Source organism: Bos javanicus, chromosome 13 (assembly GCF_032452875.1).
Source record: "Bos javanicus breed banteng chromosome 13, ARS-OSU_banteng_1.0, whole genome shotgun sequence".
Taxonomy (NCBI): Eukaryota; Metazoa; Chordata; class Mammalia; order Artiodactyla; family Bovidae; genus Bos; species Bos javanicus.
In genome coordinates, this window is record NC_083880.1 from 63,678,931 (window position 1) to 63,701,316 (window position 22,386).

Sequence of the window (22,386 nt, forward strand, 5' to 3'; positions counted from 1 at the left end):
GTCCATGGGATTTTCCAGGCAAGAGTACTGGTTAATCTTAAAAAATAATAATATAAATATTAATAAAACCAGAAATTGAGGCTTCCCTGGTGGTTCAGTGGCTGGTACTCCATGCTCCCTGTGCAGGAGACCCAGGTTCGATCCCTGGTCAAAAAGCTAGATCTCACATGGTGCAACTTAAGACCTGGCTGCTATATAAAATCAATAAATATTTTTAAAAAAATCAAACCAGAAGTTGAGGTCCTTCATTTAGTCATTCTCTAAGTATTGATCCTGTTAGTCAGCTTCTGAGGATGCAGCTACATGATAAAGCCAGACCCAGCCCCTGCCCTCACGGCATTTGCATTCTAGTGGGCAAGAGGTGGAAAACAACAAAGAAATGAGCAAACAATTTCAGGTAAGGATTTGTTTGTCCTGCCCAAAGACTTTTGCACATGCTATTCCTTGTGCTTAGAAACTTCTTCCTGACTCTTTACATGACAATTACTCTTCCTGTAAATCAGGTGTGCCAAAGTGTAGCTTTCTTTATTATTCTCTTTCTGTGTCTCATGGCTTCTGAAGTCCCTTCCAGCCTGAGACACTGTGTTTCCCATTACAACAGTGTTGTCAGCCCTACTTTGGTCCCTTGGGCTCCCATGGAAATCATCCTCAGGAATTCCCTGGCAGTCCAGTGGTTAGGACTCTGTGCTTTCACTGCAGGAGCCACGGGTTTGATCCCAAATCAGAGTGTTGTAGCCTCGTGTTCTGGAAAACAAACTCACTCAGAAGGACAATGCAGATAGTGGAGTGCAGTTTATTACACCAGCGGGCCCAAGGCAGTCTCCTCTTAGCCAAGGACCCCGACCAGCATTTGTGAAAATCTTTTATACCCCATGTGTACGTGTCTGAACCCACCACCCCAAATTCCTTGAGACTTACATAAACCAAGGAAAATACAATCCCAGTAACCCCATCATTCACGTGCTATGTGCTCATGTGCTCCAACAGTCAAACAATTAGCCAATAATCAATAAACCCGAGGTCACACTCCGATAGATACAGAAAAATTTATGGCGTGTCTGGAGGAAGGGGTGATTAGTGTATGTTTTCTCTTAGGCGATGAGTAACCTAGGTACAATCTTCAAGGTTCCCCTGTCTGGAGGGGGTCTTATCCTTCTGTTGTTGTTTTCACAGGCACTAAACACAGAGTTCAGAGTCCATTGGAAAGGTAGCCGAGCATGATCAGCATGAACAGGCCTAAGATGGAGTCCAGGCCCTATGAATTCCTTCTTCATTACCCGCTCTTGATGCTCTTAACTCATATTATGAGTATCATTCATAGGGATATATTGCACCCTGGCTCTCCGACTGCCAATTTGGGAGAATGACATCAACCTTCGGGTTACAAAGTTCATAATACATTGTAAAATTCAGGGTCCACAAAGCAGAACTATCAAGGCAACTATAACAGTGGTAAATATAGTTTTCCACCAATCGCCCTTCACCCAAGATAGGACCGAAGTCCAGAAAGGAATGTTTTCATTTGACATTGCTTTTACCTAGTTTTTCATGTCATTTAAATCAGTCGATACATTGCCAGATAAGTCAGGAATGTATACACAACATTCAACCTTAATTATAGCACAGGTCCCTCCTTGAGCAGCTGTATGTCCAAAGCCATTCTATTATGAATTACTGCTTTTCTCATTTGAATTTGCTCTTCATTTAAGGCTTGGATGGCTTTTGTTCTATCTAGGAGGACCTGTTTTGTGAAATTAGTCAAAGCCTCTGCTTTAATCATAATATCTGTTGTCCCTATAGAGGGTACGAATAAGGCAGCAATATACTCATACGATTGAAACACGGATCTTGTCCACCTAGCATATAAATAAGGTAGATATACTGCAGCTTGTTGTAGGTTAGGCTTTTGTTACACTGGCATTTATATCAAATGTAACCCCATGACCCGAGTCTATTGACTGTAGGTCTTACACCAAGAGAGCAAGGAGAGGTTATGATTGATAAGAGAGAGGAAAACCTCTTTTTGTCATCCCAGAAAAGAGCAGAGTGGTTTAAAATCTCCTTGGCAGAGCGGTGACACCCACCAAGGAAGTCCATCCATCACTGACAGAGGCATAGCCCTACATACCCAGCAGTTGGAAGTGTTGTGGAAGTCTGTGTAGGAATGTGCCCATGAGATGAAAACATTATCCTGAGTTGAAACAGAAGTTAAATTCAAAGTCACGTCGCTGAGGCCAAGCAGTAGGAGTTGATTGTGCGGCTTCATCCTGAAGGGGCTCGTCCAGGATCTTCTTTTCCTTCTTCTTAAGGATGGTCTTAGTCTCTTGAGGGTCAGCGGGGTCCCTCTGTGCAGTCCACTCAGTGTTTTTTGGGTCTGCGTGGTATGTTCTCTTCACCCTCGTATGATGGATCCAAGGGACAATACCTGCAACTTTAACTGCAGTAGGGGTAGTTAGAATAACATGAGGGCCCTTTCACCAGGGGGCTAGCAAATCATATTTCCAATCTTTGACCCATACTTGGTCACCAAGCGTAAACTCATGAATCTGTTCCCCAAGGAGGAACAGCACCCTTTCTTGTACAAACTTAGTTACCCGATTTATTACCTTACCCGGTTCCATCTGCTGTGAAATCATATCCCTCCTTACCTGAGGCAAATTTGTTGACACCTGTTTTATTATGGGAGGGGGCCTCCCATACACAATTTCATATGGAGAATAGCCTTGGGACTGTGGGGTCATCCTGAGTCTGAGCAGAGCCATCAGAAGCAAGTCCACCCAGGAGCAGTCAGTCTCTATGATCCACTTGGAGAGTCTCTTTAGTGTCCAGCTGGTTCATTTCACCATCTCAGAACTCTGGGCCTATATGCAGTGTGCAGTTTCCATTTGATATTTAAAGTTTTGCTTACTTGTTGTAAAAGCCGGGTCATTGTCTGAACCAATGCTGGTAGGAAGTCCAAATCTGGGAACTATTTCCCTAAGCAGGCACCAGGCTACTTATGCTCTTTCAGCCCAGGTAGGAAAATCTTCTACCTATCCTGAGAACGTACATACCATGACCAGCAGGTAATAGTAGTGTTGGTGAGGTTTCTTTTCAGTGAAGTCCACTCCCAGGTGTTCAAAGGGCAGCGTGCCTTTCAGCTAAATACCCGGAGGTTTTTGTCTGATACCCGAGAGGCAGCATTAACCTGTGAGCAGGCAGCATGGCCTAGGTGGGTCGCTTGGTGTGTTTGGCTTACCAGATTGTGTGCCAGCTCCTTCGGTACTGATAATTTGCCACTTGGCAATTCCCACCATCCCTTTTCAGTCTTGATGGCCCCTTCCACTTTGGCTAACCTGACAGGCATTGTCCTTGTTTTATGAGGCTAGTGCCATCAGTATATAGGACCCAACTAGGGTCTGGACTCTTGTGTCCTTCTTTAAAACAAACCCCAGATACCTTGCCTCCTCCTTGCAGATCTGGGCCTTCTTCTTCAACACCCGGTAACCTGCTTCCATCAGCAGCTGGAGCAGTGCTTTTGTTCCTTTCCAGCATTTTTCCTTGGTCTCGGCAGCCAGCAGCAGGTCATCCGCATATTGTAGGAGCCAACATCCATACTCTTCCAGATGGAATGAGTTCAGGTCAGAAGCCAAAGCTTCCCCAAAGATGGCTGGGGAGTTCTTAAACCCTTATGGGGGAGTCCAGATGAGCTGTTGTTTGGTGCCCCCAACTGTATCTTTCCATTCAAAGGCAAAGATGGGTTGTGACGCTGGGGCGAGGCGTACACAGAAGAAGGCATCCTTGAGATCTGGGTGAGTATAAACTTTAGTCCTCAGCAGGAGGAGGTTAAGTAAGGTATAGGGGGTTGGAACAGTGGGGTGTAAAGTCACAGTAGCCTGGTTGACTAGCCTGAGATCCTGTACAGGCCTATAGTCCTGTCCTCCTTTCTTTTTGACTGGCAGGATCGGCGTATTCCAAGCCAACTGGCACTCTACTAGAATGCCCACTTGTTTCAATCTATTGATGTGGGGCAGTATGCTGGCCCAGGCCTCTATCGGTAGCAGGTACTGGCGCTTTCTAACCAGGATGGTGCCTGGTTTGAGTTCTGTTATCACTGGGGCTTGATGTTTAGCCAGCCTGGGGGGGAGTGGGGTTTGTCTTCCACCCAAACCTCAGGGAATAATTGAGTTAGCTCTCTCTCATGCTCTTCTGGCCCACCCAGTTCTTCCTTCGGAGGCTCATGCAACCTCCACTCATCTTGGGGTGGTATTGACAGAGAGAGAGCAAATAAGTCATAGTGTCCATCCGGAAGGTGGGCCTCCCCTCAAGGGAGAAAGTCACTTGTGCTCCTAGTTTGGAGAGCAAGTCTCTTCCCAACATGGGTACTGGGCACTCAGGAATGTAGAGGAATTCATGAATCACTTGATGCCCACCCCATCTGACATTTTCTGGGCTGGCAGAACGATTTAATCATCTCTTCTCCCGATATCCCAGTTACAGCGGTAGTCTTTTTGGACAGTGGTGCCACAGGCTTTGTTACTACCGACAGTTCTGCTCCTGTATCCACCATAAAGTCAATGTTTTGGTCCCCCACTTTTAAGGTTACCATGGGTTCTCGGGGACCTGATATCTCTGAGCCCTGGAAGCCCTATTTAATTTCCAAGCCAGCAAGTCCCACAACTGCGGGAGCTTCCTCTTCCTTCCTTGCCTTAGGGCATTCATTCTTCCAGTGACCAAAAGCTTGGCACCAGGCACACTGGTTTGGCTGTAACGGGGCCGGGGCCTCCTTTGGGACTGGTTGAAGGGCAGAGGAGGTTTTCCGGAAGGCCCGAGATAGACTTTCCCAGAGCAGCAGCTAGCATTGTAAATCTCTTGTCTGTTCTCTTTCGTTCCCTCCGGCTCTGTGGCAGAGTGCAGTCTCTGCTTAATTCCAACGTCTCCCTCCCCTTCTTGTCAGTACTCACCGGGAGAGGCGGGTATAGTTTGGGCGGTTCAGCTGGAGCCGGATCCTAGAAGTGTTGGCCAGAGGCTTCTGTCACCGGGATCGGAGCCTGCCAAAACGGCGGCTCTAAGAACTCCGGGAGAGCTGGCGGAAGAGCAATGGCTGCTGCAGGAACTTCACTTGGCCCTGGATTGGGCATTAAGGCCGCCTCCGGTCCTGGTGGAGCACTGGGAGGCAGGCGCGTCATTATCCAGTATGGGGGAGGGGTCAGGTCATCCCCGTCCAAATCCTGTAGAATTTCCTTTTTTTTAATCATCAATTTTTGTGCCATTAATATTTTTCTCTTTCCCTTCTGAATACAGAACCTTGTCCAAGTAGGAGAGTCTTTTGAACTAACCCTAGCCATGAATCAATATACGGATGTTGATCCAGGTGTCCTGGCTCTCCTGTGACTACTGTATAGACTGCTTCCACTATTTGTAAGTTCATGGTGTTCTCTGGTGACCATCCTACTCCCATAGGGGGCCATTCAACCTCACAGAGTGTGTGGAGGTGGTTAGGCTTCATCTTCACCCCATAGTCTCTTCCAAATCCCTTCTTTAAAATTTTTAATCATGCACTCCAATACAGTTACCTTAGATTCACTTCCCCCATCTTGCTTACCTTCTCAGACCTTCTAACTTTTCCTTTTCGTTCTGTCTTTGAAGTTCTCAGTACCCTATGTACTTCTGATATTTCCACTCAATGACACTTAAATTGCCATTCTGCCTCCTTCCTAATTGGGGTAAGAAGAGCCTTACCTGCCAGATCCCAGAGGGAGAAGGGGGATCGGCTGTCTTCACCTGCCGGTCAGCACAGCTGAACCAGAACACCACGTGGTCCAAGACTGTTTCTTCCTTTAAGTCTGTTCTGCCTTGGTGGGCTTGATCAGGTGCGGATGAAAACACAGGTGGGTTAAATATCCCATGTCCCAGGCCATCTCCGGAAAAGCCAATTCATACTCACTTATGTATCCCCCTCCTTCTAGCCTAACAATTCTGAGGGGGTCAAGAATTTTACAGCAGACGGGACACCTCCTGGGAGAGGGCAGAATACAAGCAAACAAGGACCAATTTCCTATCCTAAAATCCCCTGGCGATCGCTTGGTAATAATTTTCCCTGAGATGGCGTGGACACACCTCCTAAAATGACCTTCACAAATTTCCTTCCTAAACCCTAGCACGCTTGTCGACCTGTGTACCAAGCAATCGCTGCTGCCTGCCTATTCCAGGCTCCTGTGGGTCCGTGCCCCTTCTCTAGTCCCTCCCAGCGGGGTGATCAGGCCCCCTTTTCCACCCTGCTAGGTGGGTTCCTCCTCACCTGAGCGCTCAGTTCCCCTGCTGCCGTCCACTACCTGCTAACATGAAAGGTCTGGGCATTGAGAAGCAGAATCCTTCCAGAAGGGCAAGGTTCCTTTCCCCCCTCTAGAAGATTCAAGCTGCAAGGCCTCAGGGTAGTCCCAAATGGGACTTGTCTCCTTGAAGTGAGGAGTTTCCTGGTCAGTGAACCAAATGTTGTAGCCACGCGTTCCAGGAAACAAACTCACTCAGAAGGACAATGCAGATAGTGAAGTGCGGTTTATTACACCGGCGGGCCCAAGGCAGAGTCTCCTCTTAGCCAAGGACCCCAACCAGTTTTTGTGAAAACCTTATATACCCTAATTGTACTTGCTCAAACCCACCTCCCCAAATTCCTTGAAACTAATCTGGACAAGGTGAAAGAGAGATATGATCAAAGGTAACCCATGATTCATGTGTTACAAGACTAGATGAACAGTGGACATTTATCAATAGGACTGTGGTCATATCCCAATAAACATAATGGAATTTACCACTTTGTTCTGTTACAGAGTTAATTAGCATATTCTTTTAGGCAACAGAGAGTCCAAGTACAAGACCTGAGGGTCTTTTATTGGGGGGGGGGGGTGTCTGGTTTTCCATTGGTATGCCACTTCTATAGACACGGGGCACAAAGTTCAGAGTAGCCTAATGGTCGCAGCCTGGCCTAAGATGGAGTCCAGCTCTGTCTGTTTCCTCCTTCAGAATGAAGTGTGTTTCTGTTACCCATAGCTGTCTACATAACTTTTGATGCCCAGCGCAAAATGAAAATGCAAGGCCCTTGTTCGAAAAAAACTCTGTCAGGGAGGGGAAATTGTGGTCTAGTGGTTAGGACTCCGTGGTCTTGCTGCTGAGGACCTGGTTGAGGAGCTAAGATCCCACAAGGTTTGTGGAGCAGTCAAAAAAACTGTCTTAAGCACTGCGGGGAGGGGGGATTGCCATCAAAGATGTGCTGTGCTGTGCTGTGCTTAGTCGCTCAGTCATGTCTGACTCTTTGAGACCCCACGGACTGTAGCCTGCCAGGCTCTTCTGCCCATGGGGCTTCTCCAGGCAAGAATACTGGAGTGGGTTGCCATGCCCTTCTCCAAGGGATCTTCCAAACCCAGGGATCAAACCCAAGTCTCCTGCTTTGCAGGTTGATTCTTTACGAGCTGAGCTACCAAGGAAGCCCAACAAAGATACTAAAATATAGATACAGAGCTTCCCTTCTCTTCCACAGTCTCTGTCTTGACTTATGTTTTTGTTAATTAATGTCACCCTAAGTGAAATAAATATTTTTAAATTTTACCATTCTTTATATTGTACAATGCCAGTTTTAAAGGCAAATAAAAGAGCATTTAGTTCATATGTAGAATCACAGTTTGTGTTACATAGCTTGTATATGTGATAAGGACAGAGTAAAGGGACAAAGTAGGTGATTAAAGAGTTAATACCACTAAGGGAGTGTAAGTAGAAAATTTATGGGAGACCCTCATAAGTTAATGATTACTCAGTAAAGCAGGTTTGTTTAGCAAGAAAACCATGCAACAGAATCATCTCCCAAAACAATAAGACAATGGTGGCCCAAGCCCCACCTCCTGCTCAGTGAGCTCAGTTAGGACACACTGTCTGCACACATGAAAAACAATTTATGGATCTAGCTGGACCATGTAGGGACAAGAAAACTCTCCTGCCCAACCTGGAGGAGAAGCTGAAGATGGAAGCATGACATCTACTACTCAAGAAAGACAAAGAAGATCTTCTCCCCATCCCCACTTTTCCTTTGGTTATAAAACTGTAGCCCACTCTTTCACCCACCCACTTATAAACCTCACAAGCTCCTATTCTAATCATTTTGCCTCTCACTGAGTTCTTTCTGTGCTGAGACATAAAGGGCTATCATACTGGAGCTCTTCAGAGCCCCTGAAGTGCCACCAAATATGCTTATGTGTTTTGTTCTAACCAGAAAGAGGAAACACTGCACAAAAGCCACTTCATTGGGGACTTCCCTGGTGATCCAAACTTGACACTTTCGCTGACACTAGCTGTGTTCAACGCTGGTGGGGGAACTATGATCCTGCAAGCTGTACAATGCTGCTAAAGAAAAAAAGCCACTTCATTTTACTTTTTGATATGTGCATATTTTATCAACACCCCGCCCTCAGCTTACTGGTAAGTGAGTGAGGAGGGACTGAAAGGAAAAGGAAGTATGTATTTCCCCATCTTTCCTTCTACATTGTCAGTATGTTTGGCTAATACAGAGTAAGTAACACGAGAAAGATGTGGTAAGGTCCTTGGTTGTTAAGGTTTTCCTGTGTTCAAATCAAGTTCTGGTTTGTACTGGTTCATAGTCTCTTTGAGTCTTGCTGAAATCCACACATCATGCGCCACTGGAATTGTGTCCATGGGACTTTGAGACCATGATTTTCATGCAGAAATATACTGTATTATACCATTCATTTGAGGGGAATAGGGGGGAATTATTTACCCATTAGCATCCACCTGCAATACAGGAGACCTGGGTTGGATCCCTGGGTTGGGACGATCCCCTGGAGAAGGAAATGGCAAACTACTCCAGTATCATAAAATTCATCATTTTAAAATGTACAAGTCATTTTGGTATAGCCACCAACATTGTGCAACCATCACCATGATCTAATTCCAGAACATTTCATCGCCTCGTAACTGTAAGTCACTTCAGTCGTGTCCGACTCTGTGTGACCCCATAGACGGCAGCCCACTAGGCTCCCCCATCCCTGGGATTCTCCAGGCAAGAACACTGGAGTGGGTTGCCATTTCCTTCTCCAATGCATGAAAGGGAAAAGTGAAAGTGAAGTCGCTCAGTCGCGTCCGACCCTTAGTGACCTCATGGACTGCAGCCTACCAGGCTCCTCCGTCCATGGGATTTTCCAGGCAAGAGTACTGGAGTGGGGTGCCATTGCCTTCTCCGTCACCTCGTAAAGAAACCCTTTATCTACCCTCTAGCAGTCAAAGTTCCTATTCTTCCCTCCCACCAGACCCTAGCAACCACTAACCAATATGTTTTTGATTTTAATAAGTTTATCTGTTCTGGACATGTCATATAGATGCAATCATATAATATGTGACCTTTTTTTCATTTTTAGTTGAGGGGTATTGTGTCTAAAGTGATATGCACAGAACTGAAGTATTATCTAGATGAATTTTGACATAGGCATACACCCACGCAAGAAAAGAAAGTATGTTTGAGGATAATTTTTTAAAAGTGCGCATAGATGGGACTTCCCTGGTGGTCCAGTGGTTAAGAATCTGCCTTCCAATGCAGGGGATGCAGGTTTGATCCCTCGTTGGGGAACTGAGATCCCATATGCCTTCTGCAACTAAAGAAGCCTGCACACCGCAACTGGCACCTCAGCAAAGACCAACACAGTCAAAAATTTTTAAAAATAAAATAAAATGCACACAGAGTGGATAAATCACAGCACTCTCATGGAGTAGTATGCCTTTTCCATTTTTCATTATTAGAAGTACAGCAAGTTGTTCGTTCATGCAGAACTTCCCATGTATTTTGGATAATTTCCTTGGGAAAAAAATTCTAGCATTTGGAATAACTGGACCAAAGGAGAGAAGCATTTTTAAAGATTCTCCTGATTTTATTGCCATGATGTTTTCTAAAAGTTATCTGCAGTTTCTGAGTTTGTCACTGCATGTTTATTATTTTTTATATTCTTTGTTTTCTTTTTTGCTGATTTAGTAAGTGAAAATGATAAATAATTTACATGTACATTTCTTTGTCATTGGAACAGAAGTTTCCTGCTCCAGAATAAACCTAGTGGGAACCTCCCACTGAAAGTTTATAACTGCACATTTGATTCTGTGCAGTACAATGTGAGATACTTTATACAATATGTGACTTTATATGTGTTTCTTCAGAGTTAATTTCCACACCCCCTGACTGTCACATCTCTCTGGTAGAGTTGAGTGCCACCTGCTCCTTTGTCTCTCATGCCTCTTACCTGATCTTTAACACTCCTGCTGTGAACCTTGCGGAGGCGTATCACCTCTCTGAGCCTCAGTTTTCTTGACTGTAAAATGGGAATCATAGTAATCATAAAAATCATCATAATAAATAAATTTAGAGAGTTAGTGCTAATCAAAAAATACTTAACCCACATAAGTACAATGCTATCATTATAAAGCACTGTTTAGTCCACTTTCTCACATTGAAAAGTTAGTAATTTTTTAATAACTTTTTTTATTAAACATGCACTTTTTGAAATGTAGACAACAGAAAAAGATTTTAAAAAGCTATAATTCAAAGATCATTACTATTCCCATTTTGGTTCAATTTCCTTCTGGTCTCTTCACTTAGGTGTAGCATGCATGCTAAGTCGCTTCAGTGTCCAACTCTGGGAGACGCCATACCAGGCTCCTCTGTCCATGGGATTCTCCAGGCAAGAATACTGGAGTGGGTTGCCACGCCCTCCTTCAGGGGATCTTCTCGACCCAGGGATCAAACCCATGTCTCCTGCGGCTCCTGCATTGTAGGTGGATTCTTTACTGGTGAGCCACCCAGAAAGCCCATAATTAAGTACACATGTTTTAGATATTTGAGATCATACTGTATAGAGACTTTCTTATACTTCTTTTTTTCCACTTAACATCACATGAGTTGGCTGCATAAAGCTCTCAGCGTGTGCCAGGTTGTATTCAAAGTCCTTTGTAAACCGTAACTCATTTAATCCTCATAACAATATTAAGTAGTTTTTCTGCAAATGAGGAAACTGGCACCAGGAAGTTACATAACTAGGCCATAGTTACACAGCTAATAAGTAAAGGAGCTAGAATTTGAACTCAAGTAGTTGAACTCCCGAGAAGGAAATGGCAACCCACTCCAGTATTCTTGCCTAGAGGACCCCGTGGACAGAGGAGCCTGGTGGGCTGCTATTCATAGGGTCGCACAGTCAGACATGACTGAAGTGACTTAGCATGCATACATGCATTGGAGAAGGAAATGGCAACCACTCCAGTATTCTTGCCTGGAGAATCCCAGGGGCAGAGGAGCCTGGTGGGCTGCTGTCTATGGGGTCGCACGGAGTAGGACATGACTGAAGCGACTTACCAGCAACAGCAGCAGTTGAACTCCAGAATCTGCTCTTAATTCTTATCTTATACAGTTTCTCTTGCTACAGAGTATTCCAATTTATGGAAGTACCACAATTTATATAACCCAACCGCTCTTGCTTCAGTGTCAGTATTAAAAACAACACATTGGGACTTCCCTGGTGGCCCAGTGGATGGAAATGTGCCTTCCAACGCAGGGGACGCAAGTGCCATCCCTGCTCAGGGAACTAAGATTCCACATGCCACAGAGCAACTAAGCCTGTGAGCCACAACTGCTGAGCTCATGAGCCATAACTAGAGAGTCTGCGTGCCACGAAGAAAAGATCCCTCATGACTAACACCTGACACAGCCAAATATATAAAATAAATTTAAATAAATAAACAACCTATTAATGTGTCCTCCTCTGATACACTATGGCTTCAGATAAATTTATAGAAATAGAATTACTTGTTTAAGAAATACCAATATTTGTCAAAGTCTTGATACAATTTGCCAAATTAATTATCTTCCAGAAATTTGGTTCCTGTTCTCTATACTCTCCAAAATTGAGTATAATTGTATATTTCAAATGTATTCTAATTTATTGGTTGAAAAACTTTGCCATATTCTCTCCAACAAGCAGCAATATCATTTTTAAATGAAACTTCTCATTTTGAGATAAATACAGGTTCACATGTAGTTTTAAGAAGTAGTACCAAAAAATTCCACAGTCCCTTTGCTTGGTTTCCCACAGTGGTAACATCTTGCAAAACAATGTACAAAATCACAACCAGGATATCGACAGTGATACAGTCAAGATATAGAATGTTTCCATCACCATAAGAATCCTTCATGCCACACCCACTCTATCCTATTCCTACCTGCTTCTGAGCCCCTGGCAACCACTAATCCATGTCTATAGATCCACGTCTATAATTTTGTCATTTCAAGATTGTTATATAGATGGAATCATACTATGTAGCCTGTTGGAATTGGCTTTCCCACTCAGCATGGTTCTCTGGAGATTCACCCGAGTTACTACGTCTGTCCATAATTCATTGCTTTTTACCCCTGAGTAGGATGCACAATTTTGTTTAATCAGTCACCTACTGAAAGACATCTGGGTTATTTCCAGTTTTTGAATATCACAAATAAAGCTGTTATGAATATTTGTGTATAGGTTTTCATGAAAATGGAAGTTTTCATTTTTTTAGGCATAAATGCTCAGAAGTGCAATTATTAGGTTGCATGGTAACTTTTAATTTCATGAGAATAAATTGCCAGACTGTTTTCCAGAGAGGCTGTACCACTTTATTTGCCCACCACCACTGAAGGAATGATTCAGTTTCTCCACATCCTTGCCGCCACTTGGTGGTGTCCCTATTTTTTATTTTAGCCATCCATTCTGATAGATGTATAGTAATACTTCCTGTGGTTTTTAACTTGCATTCCCCTACTGACTAATGACTGGTTCCCTGCTGGCTCAGCAATGAAGAATCCACCTGCAATGCAGGAGACAGATGTTCGATCCCTGGGTCGGGAAGATCCCCTGGAGAAGGAAAGGGCAACCCACTGCAATATTCTTGCCTGGAGAGTCCTATGGACAGAGGAGCCTGGCGGGCTACTGTCCATAGGGTCGCAAAGAGTCGGACACAACTTAAGAGACTAAACAGCAACAAACATTGGCTAATGATGTAGAATATTTTTTTCATATGTATATTTGCCGTTTTTACATCCTCTGTGGTGAAATATCTTTCATGTCTTTTGCCCATCTTCTAATTGGATTGTTTGGAGTTTGTTTTTTTTACCGTTGAATTTTCAGAGTTTTTTTTAGTGTATTCTAGATATTAACCCGGAGAAGGCAATGGCACCCCACTCCAGTACTCTTGCCTGGAAAATCCCATGGGTGGAGGAGCCTGGAAGGCTGCAGTCTATGGGGTCACTGAGGGTCGGACACGACTGAGCGACTTCACTTTCACTTTTCACTTTCATGCATTGGAGAAGGAAATGGCAACCCACTCCAGTGTTCTTGCCAGGAGAATCCCAGCGACAGGGGAGCCTTGTGGGCTGCCGTCTATGGGGTCGCACAGAGTCAGACACGACTGGTGCGACTTAGCAGCAGCAGCAACAGATATTAACCCCTTGCTGTATGTATAGTTTGCAAATATTTTCTTCTATTTTGTAGCTTGTCTTTTTATTCTCTCTCTCCCCCTCCACTTTCATTTATTTTTGTGCTGCACACACAGATTTCAGGATCTTAATTTCCCAACCAGGGATTGAACCCAGGCCCATGGCAGTGAAATCACCAAGTCCTAACCACTGACTGCCAAGGAATTCCCTTTTATTCTTTTAAAAAAATGTATTATGGCTGCATCGGATCTTAGTTTCAGCTCATGGGCTTCTCTCTAATTGTGGTGCGTGTGCTCCAGAACACGCTGGCTCTCTGGCTGAGGCCCTGGGGCTCAGTTGCCTGGAGACATGTAGGATCTTAATTCCCTGACCAGGAATCGAACCTGCATTCCATACTTTGGAAGGTGGATTCTTAGCCACTGGGACCACTGGGGGAAGTTCCCCTTTTATTCTCTTAACAGGAACTTTGCAAAGCAAAAGCTTTCAATTTCGATACACTCCAATTATTAATTTTTCATTTTATAAATTGTGCTTTTTTCCCCTGGTAATTCATAGTGTATTTACAAAATGAAAAGTTCTCTATCGAAATACACTTTCCACTGGGAAAAATAAATAAAACAGACAAATGGATCTAAACAAAGTAAAAATTAACTTTATTAGATTTCAGTGTAGAAGATAGTCCATAACAAGTGTATTCGCCCTTACTTCCCCAAAACTGATTGTTTTCCAAGTTAAGATTTTTCAAATACTTTAAAATTGAGATTATTATGTTGACATTTGTTTCTTATTCCACATCATCTTCAGCCATGCTCTGAGCACTTACAATTCTCTGATTAATTGTTAGCAGCTTAGAAGCCCCTGGAACACTGGTGGTGGAAGTTTGCTGCAGCACTTGCAGTAACTGCTGTGGCTATCCACCCACAGCAATGCATTTGTCAGATGGTCCAAACCCTTCTCATATTCAGCTTGAGCTAGCAACTCTTAACCAAGCTGTATTTCTTCGAGAAAGAATTTCTGAACAGTTTCAGCGTCTTTGAGGTCAAGTAACTTGGAAAGTCCAGCTCTCTCTTTGGCAAATTTTGTCTCTTCATTCTTGCAGCCTATTCTTGAAGTTGGAGTCACATTGGGTGGAAAGGATCCCACATATCCCATCGGAAAGGACCCCTCCCCACACCAGCGGCACCGGCACTGTTCTGGTCCACCATCTTCTCTTCACTGAGGAGTAGGGTGGGTGTCCAAGAAACCTCGGAGAGGATCCATGCGTTTGTTCTTAAGACTAAGAATTTTTTGTCTAGCTCTAGACCCCAAAGATTTTTTTCCTATGATGTTTTCTACAAGTTTTATAGTTTTACGTTTTAAGTCCATGATTCGTTTGGGGTTAATTTTGGTATGAGACATGGGGTTTAGTTTGAGGGATTTTGGTCATTGCTGTCTTTTGTTTGTTCATTAGCTTGTTTTGCCCATGAATATTCAATTGTTCCAGCACCATTTGTTGGCTGTCTTTCCTCCACTGAACTGTTTTCGCACTTTCATGAAAAATCAACTGGGCACATCTATTTCTGAGTTCTCTATTCTATTCCATTGATCTATATGTCTGTTCCTCTGGTCTTGATTATTATGGCCATATAAAGTGAAAGTAGAGAGTGATAAAGTTGGCTTAAAGCTCAACATTCAGAAAACGAAGATCATGGCATCTGGTCCCATCATTTCATGGCAAATAGATGGGGAAACAGTGGAAACAGTGTCAGATTTTATTTTCTTGGGCTCCAAAATCACTGCAGATGGTGACTGCAGCCATGAAATTAAAAGATGCTTACTCCTTGGAAGGAAAGTTATGACCAACCTAGATAGCATATTGAAAAGCAGGGACATTACTTTGCCAAAAAAGGTACGTCTAGTCAAGGCTATGGTTTTTCCTGTGGTCATGTATGGATGTGAGAGTTGGACTGTGAAGAAGGCTGAGCGCTGAAGAATTGATGCTTTTGAACTGTGGTGTTGGAGAAGACTCTTGAGAGTCCCTTGGACTGCAAGGAGATCCAACCAGTCCATTCTGAAGGAGATCAGCCCTGGGATTTCTTTGGAAGGAATGATGCTAAAGCTGAAACTCCAGTAATTTGGCCACCTCATGCGAAGAGTTGACTCATTGGAAAAGACTCTGATGCTGGGAGGGATTGGGGGCAGGAGGAGAAGGGGACAACAGAGGATGAGATGGCTGGATGGCATCACTGACTCGATGGACGTGAGTCTGAGTGAACTCTGGGAGTTGGTGATGGACAGGGAGGCCTGGCATGCTGCGATTCCTGGGGTCACAAAGAGTTGGACACGACTGAGCGACTGAACTGAACTGAACTGAATGTCTTGAAAGCTGGTAAACTGATTTTTTCCATGTTATTCTTCTTTTTCAAAATTGTTTCAGCTATTCTAGTTCCTTTTTCTTCCCTGGTGGCTCAGATGGTAAAGAATCTGCCTGCAATGAAGGAGACCCAGTTTCGATCCCTGGGTCGGGAAGATCCCCTGGAGAAGGGCATGGCATCCCACTCCAGTATTCTTGCCTGGAGATTCCCATGGACAGAGGAGCCTGGTGGGCTACAGTCCATGGAGTCGCAAAGAGGCAGACACAGCTGAGCGACTGACACACACACAGTTCCTTTGCCTTTCCATTTAAATTTAGAATGATCTTGTCTGTATCTACCAAAAACATCTTGCAGGGATTTTAGTAGGAATTATATTAAACTGGTGTCAATAGGTGTCAAAGGATATTGACTCTTCCAGTCCATGAACACAGTATATTTCTCCATTTGTGATTACTTTTAATGTTTATTTATTCAACTGTGTGGGGTCTTAGCTGTGGCACCAAGGATCTTCAATCTTTATTGTAGCATGCAGGATCTCTTAGTTGCACCATGTGGAATCTTGAGTGGTAGCTTTTGAACTCTTAGTCAGAGCATGTGGGATGTATTTTCCTTACCAGGGATCAAACCTGGGACCCCTGCATTGGGAGTGCAGAGTCTTAGCCACTAGACCAGTAGGAAGTCTCTGCTCTTATCTTTAATATTTCCTTCTTCTGCTTGTTTTAGGTTTATTTTGCTCTACTTTTCTATGTTCTTGAGATGGGAGCTTAGATGATTGATTTGAGACTTTTCTAATGTATGCATTTAGTGTTGTAAATTTCCTTCTTGGCAACGCTTCCACGCAAATGTTAATATGTTCTACTTCTATTTTCATTCAACTCAGTGTATTTTTTAAATTTCCCTTGAGACTTCCTCTTTGACCTAGGGACTACAGATATCCTCCCTTTTTTGAAAATTTACTATATGCTACTTCACTTTTACCAACTGAGCTCTGCCTGCAATGCAGGAGACCTGGGTTCGATCCCTGGATTGGGAAGATCCCCTGGAGAAGGAAATGGCAACCCACTCCAGTATTCTTGCCTGGCTACAGTCCATGGGGTCACAAGAGTCGGATATGGTTTAGTGACTAAACCACCACCACCGCTTCACTTTTATGAAAGACCTACTAGTACCTATTTTTGCTAATTAAAGAAATCCCGAAAAGTGTTTTCACTTTTACAAACAAAAGGAAAACAGCAAAGATAGCATTCAGCCTTTGTTTTGCAGAGAACTATTATAGATGCAGCATGCACACTAAGCAGGGAAGACGACACTGCCAAGCTCCTTCCCCAGGAACTATACTTACCATCTCAGCATCAAGCCACCGCAGCTTTGGCCTGTGTCTATGAGCATCTGAGCTTTATCTCTACTTATTTTGTGCATCTACTAGCAAAAGGTTGCAGGGAGTTAGACATGACGGAGCAGCTAAACTGAACTGAACTAGCAAAATGTGTCCTAAGGTAATTGCTTTTTTGCTTTACACTATTTTGGCTTAGAAAAGGTTTCATAGGAAGGCTCTACTTTCAGACTGTAGGGGAAACCTGTGTTTAAGAAATGTGTTGTTTAGTTTTCAAGTGTTTGATTATTTTCCTGCTAGTCTTCTGTAATTGATTTCTAAGTCTGATTCCATTGTGTTCAGAGGACGCACTCTGTATGATTTCAGTTCTTTTAAATTTGTTAAGACTTGTCTTAAGACCCATAACCCTGGATGTGGTCAGTCACAGTATATGTTCTCGGGCACCTGAAACAAATGTGTGTTCTGATGTTGGGTGGATTATTCTAACGTATCATTTAGCTGCTTTGGCTGATGATGCTATTTAGGTCTTCTCTATCCTTCTGTTTATCTGTCTAGTTACTCTATCAGTTGTTGAGAAGTGTGCTGAAGTCTCCAACTATAGTTTTAGATTTGTCTATTTCTCTTTTCTGTTCTATCAGTTTTGCTTCACATATTTTGCAGCTCTTCTGTTTCCTGCATATGCATTTAGGATTGCTTTGTCTTCTTGGTGGACTGACCCTTTTATTATTATGTAATGAAAAACAAACAAACAAAATCTGGGAGGGGAAAAGATTCCTTATTAGGGCCAAAGGGATTGGAATCCAGGTTCCCCTGCTGGTTTGAGCGGGGGTGATTCATTTAAGTTTACTTATCAGACTGATAAAAATTAAAAAGTGTGATAATTATTAGTTATCTCTTGGTGAGGCTATGGGGAAGTAGCCTGCCTTATACATTGCTTTTTGTGTTGTACATTGGTCCAGCTTTCATGGGCAACAGTCTGATAATAGCTAACAAGATTACAAATTCACATACCCTTTGACAAGATAGTTCCACTTCCAGAAAATTTTCCCAAATATGTAAGCACTTGTGAGCGAAATGACGTTAAGAGCAAAAGACTGGAAAAAAAAAAAAAGACTGGAAATACTCTAAACATCCTTCAGTAGGATACTTGTGAAATAAAGGATGGTACAGTCCATGTGGTGGAGTACTTTGGCAACCACTTTTTAAAAAAGATGTTTACCTATATAATATGGAACGATCGATTGTCAAGATAAAATGTTAAGTGAAAAAAAGCAGAGCAGTGTGTCTAGTGTGTTATTGTGTAAATGAAAAACAAAAAAAGAAAGGACACACAAATAGGTTTTTGCCTTTATGTGAATGTAGAGAGAGATAGAAAGATATCTGGTTGGTTACACACACACTGCTGCCAGTGGTTGGTGGGGTGAGGGGGCTTGTCCCCACCCATTCCGCTGAAAGCCGTAGTGGACAAGTAACTGTCAGACACCCTTCTCCCAGGTCAGGCGTCATCCTTGGGCTCTGAGGAGGTCGAGGGGCACCGGAAAGAGTAGGTAGAGATGGGGCTGGCCCTGTGGCCTTGCTGCCCGAACTTTGAACCTGTCCTTTGGGTGTTTGCTTTTGCAAACAATTAGATCCCTAGCTTGGAGGGTGGAGAGGGGCGGAGATGGAAGGAAGCCTGCCTATTGGCCAAAGGGTCCTCTAGCCTGCCTTGCTCAGACTCTGGACTAATTGGAAGGCTGTGAGATGGGGGCAGGGGGTTGGATTCCGAATGCTGAGGACCCCCCACTGATGAGGAGGAGATAGAATAAGACCTCACCACTGCTTAGCTCCTGTGGTGTTTCCCCTGCTCCCCAGCTCCTTCCATGCCTCCAACTCCAGGCCCCCTCAGGTTTGTAAATGTTCCTGGGGTCTGGATGTCACTGCTGGGCAGCAGAGTACAGAAATGGGGGGATTTCTTAGAGAGATTGAAACAGCCCCTCTGCCACCCTGCTCCTCAGTCCTTCTCATCCCAGACTGTTCTGGATGGTGAGGGGGCCAGTGAGAGTCCCAGGAGCCGGCTGTGCCCACCTGCAACTCACTTCTCCCCTTGGAAGAGCCCTCCAGACTCAAAGAATACAAGAGAATGTTCCTCACTAGCAGAGTGCCCCGAGTCTCCATCTTCCTGCCTATAAAATTGGGATAAGAAGAAGGTACGACTATACATCATGAAGTTGAGATTGTCTGATTGTGTGTCTGACTGTCCCACCACCCGCAGAAGCGACATGAACATGTACGGCTTTGCCCACTGCTGTGTTCCCAAAGCCCCGCTCCAGGCCTATCGCACAGAAGGCACCCAGTATTTGTGAAGAGAATTAATGCTCCCAGATGTCTGCCTGGGAGCCCACCTTGTGGTGTCTCTTCAGCCCATAGACCTGGCTGTCCTTGGGGTGGGGGACAGGAGCTCCCCAAACTCGGGTCTTTCATGTCCCTGATAGAGACTGAAGCCTTCACCAAGGGGGCTGGGTGTCCTCTGGGGTCATTTCCCACTGCAGTCCGGCTTCCACAGTGCTTTTATTCTAACACTCGTTGGGAGCATAGTCCAGGGATCCTAGGAATCCAATAGTCTGGGATGCTGCCACTGCTTTTTCTTTCTCAGACTGATCCTTTCCCTCGAGGAGAGAGAGACATTGCCTAAGGCCTCCCATAGAGAAATACTGACGCCAACTGAGAGCAGCCAGGCTCAGTCTGGTCTAAGGTCAGGGAGGAAGTCCTGAAGGGAGATCTGAGGCGGGCAGATCCGGCAAAGCGGGAGGAGGCGGCCCCCAGCCTGCTGTCCTCCCCTGAACTCCTTTGGCTGGGAGTCCTGACAGCAGCCCCACTCTGCGGTCCGCCTCTATCCGGCCAGAGCCAACCTTTACCCCATAGTGCCAGAAGAGGGCACCCTGCTTCTAGCTTTGGCTTAGCCTGCCGCAGTCCTGTGATCTCACGTACACTTCCCAGGCGCCCTGGGAGACAGGCAAAATGCACTTTATGCCCTTAGCTCCTCTCACAAAAGGAACTAAGCCTCACAGTCTGAGGGACATGGTTAGTGAGCAGCCTTTTGATTTGCTTTGAGTGCCTTTAGCTAACCGTGGAAGCATCTGCTCTGGATGTTGATAGTGACACCCTGCATAATGACATTAGTCAACATTTGAGTATTTCGTATGCTCCACCCTATGCATAGGTACCACAGTGATACCCATTTTTTTAACTGAGGCTTATGGTGGTTGACCTCCCCAGAGTTAGGAAGACCAATGATGTCTGATCAAGAACCTGCTGATGAGCCGTGAGCTACTCTGCTGTCCAGCATGTTCACTCCTATACCCCAGCACCCTTTGGGAGTGCTAGGACAATAGAAGGAGCAAGGGAAGACCCTGCTCCCCCGGAAGTGCCATCTTGGTGAACACGGGTGTGTTTATGCATGAACACAGTACAAACCCTCACACACATGTCCATTCTCACCTGTATTCTTTCCCCACTATCACATACAAATACACACACACACATTCACACTCTCACGTACTCACTCACATGTCCAGATACTTGCCTGCACTCTGTTGGGTGTTAAACAAGGATGAGCCCTTGACCCGTGGGTTGAGCCAGTGATCTGTGAGCTGTTTATGAAGTTCCTCCCTTCCTCTTTCCTTGCATTCATTCCATAGTCTCAAGGGCAGGCTACTGGGAAACACAGATGACTCAGACCTGGCCTCTGCCTTCAAGGAACTTCCTTCCTGTTGGGCAGTAAGACTCACCAGCCACTTCCACACACATTATCCATGCCAAGGTAGGTCTGAGCAGAGCGTCCAGAGTGGACTGAGAAGAGAGCTCATTAGCCTTGGGGCGTGGGTGTTTCTCAGAGGAAGAGGTGGCAACCAGGGTCTTCAGAAAAAGCCAGACAGGGAAAGCAGAAAGAAACCTGTCCAGGTGTGGGAACATTTGTATAGTTGTGGCAGAGTGAAAAGGGGAGGGGGAGACAGCAGATTACATCATGAACTGTTTCAAACCCTCATTGCAGATAACCTTGTTTGACCCCCTCAACAACCCAATGAGATAAAAATCATTGTCAGCTGTATGGGGTTTTTTTTGGCCATACCACACAGCTTGTGGGGATTCCATTGCCCCATCAGGGACCGAACCTACACCCTCAGCAGTGAAAAGGCAGAGTCCTAACCACCGTACAGGAAGAACTTCCAGTGTCCCCTTAGGGATTGCACAGTTTTGCTTTGGGCCCACAGCTTTGTAAAATGTGTTGTGTGTGTGTGTTTAGTTGCTAAGCCGTATCCAACTCTTTTGCAACCCCATGGACTGTGGCTAGCCATGCTCCTCTGTCCATGAAATTTCTTAGACAAGAGATACTGGAGTGGGTTGCCATTTCCTACTCCAGGGGATCTTTCCTATCCAGGGGTCAAACCTGCTTGGCAGGCGGATTCTTTACCACTATGCCACCAGGGAAGTCCAAAATGTATTATATGTACTTCCCAATTTCCCACAAACAATGGAAAGCTCAGAAGGCTGTAAACTCCTCCAAGGCAGCCACCCAGTCTTGGGCATCTGTGCATCCCAGAGTCCAGCTCCAGATCTGGCCCAGGGCAGCTACCTGGTTAAAATTTGTGGACTGGAATGGATGATACAAAAATGTGAGCAGAGATTAGAACGTGGTAGTCTTCAGGATGTTTGCCTCCTAAAATGTTGTTTTCTAATGTTTTGAATTAGTTACTTACGGACTTTTTTTTTTTTTTTTTCAATTGAGGGAATTCACATGGCATCCCTGGTGGCTCAGACAATAAAGAATCTGCCTGTAATTCAGGAGATATGGGTTCAGTCCCTGGGTTGGGAAGATCCCCTGGAGAAGGGGAAGGCTACCCACTCCAGTATTCTTGCCTGGAGAATTCCCTAGACAGAGGAGGCCTGGTGGACTACAGTCCATGGGATTGCAAAGAACTGGACACAACTGAGAGACTAACACACATGTCAATCTATGTTTCTACCTTCTCTTTTAAAAATGATCAGATCTGGGACTTGCCTAGTTATCCAATGGCTAAGACTCTGAGCTCCCAAAGCAGGCAGCCTGGGTTTGAACCCTGGTCAGGGAGCTAGATCTTATACGGTGAAGCGAAGAGATTGAGTGCCACAATTGAAGATCCTTCGTGCCATAACTAAGACCCAGCACAGCTAAATAAATATTTTTAAAATAA

The 22,386-nt window shown here is 44.6% G+C and overlaps 1 long non-coding RNA gene across 1 annotated transcript; it reads right to left on the minus strand.

Annotated features, from left to right (window-relative positions):
- Nucleotides 1–773: 773 nt before the first annotated feature.
- LOC133259625 (uncharacterized) lies at nucleotides 774–6,621 on the minus strand. Its single transcript, XR_009740468.1, has 2 exons — nucleotides 2,649–6,621; nucleotides 774–2,437 (listed from the first exon to the last, which is right to left on the minus strand). It is a non-coding gene; the product is annotated as an uncharacterized LOC133259625 (long non-coding RNA).
- Between the last annotated feature and the right edge of the window lie 15,765 nt (nucleotides 6,622–22,386).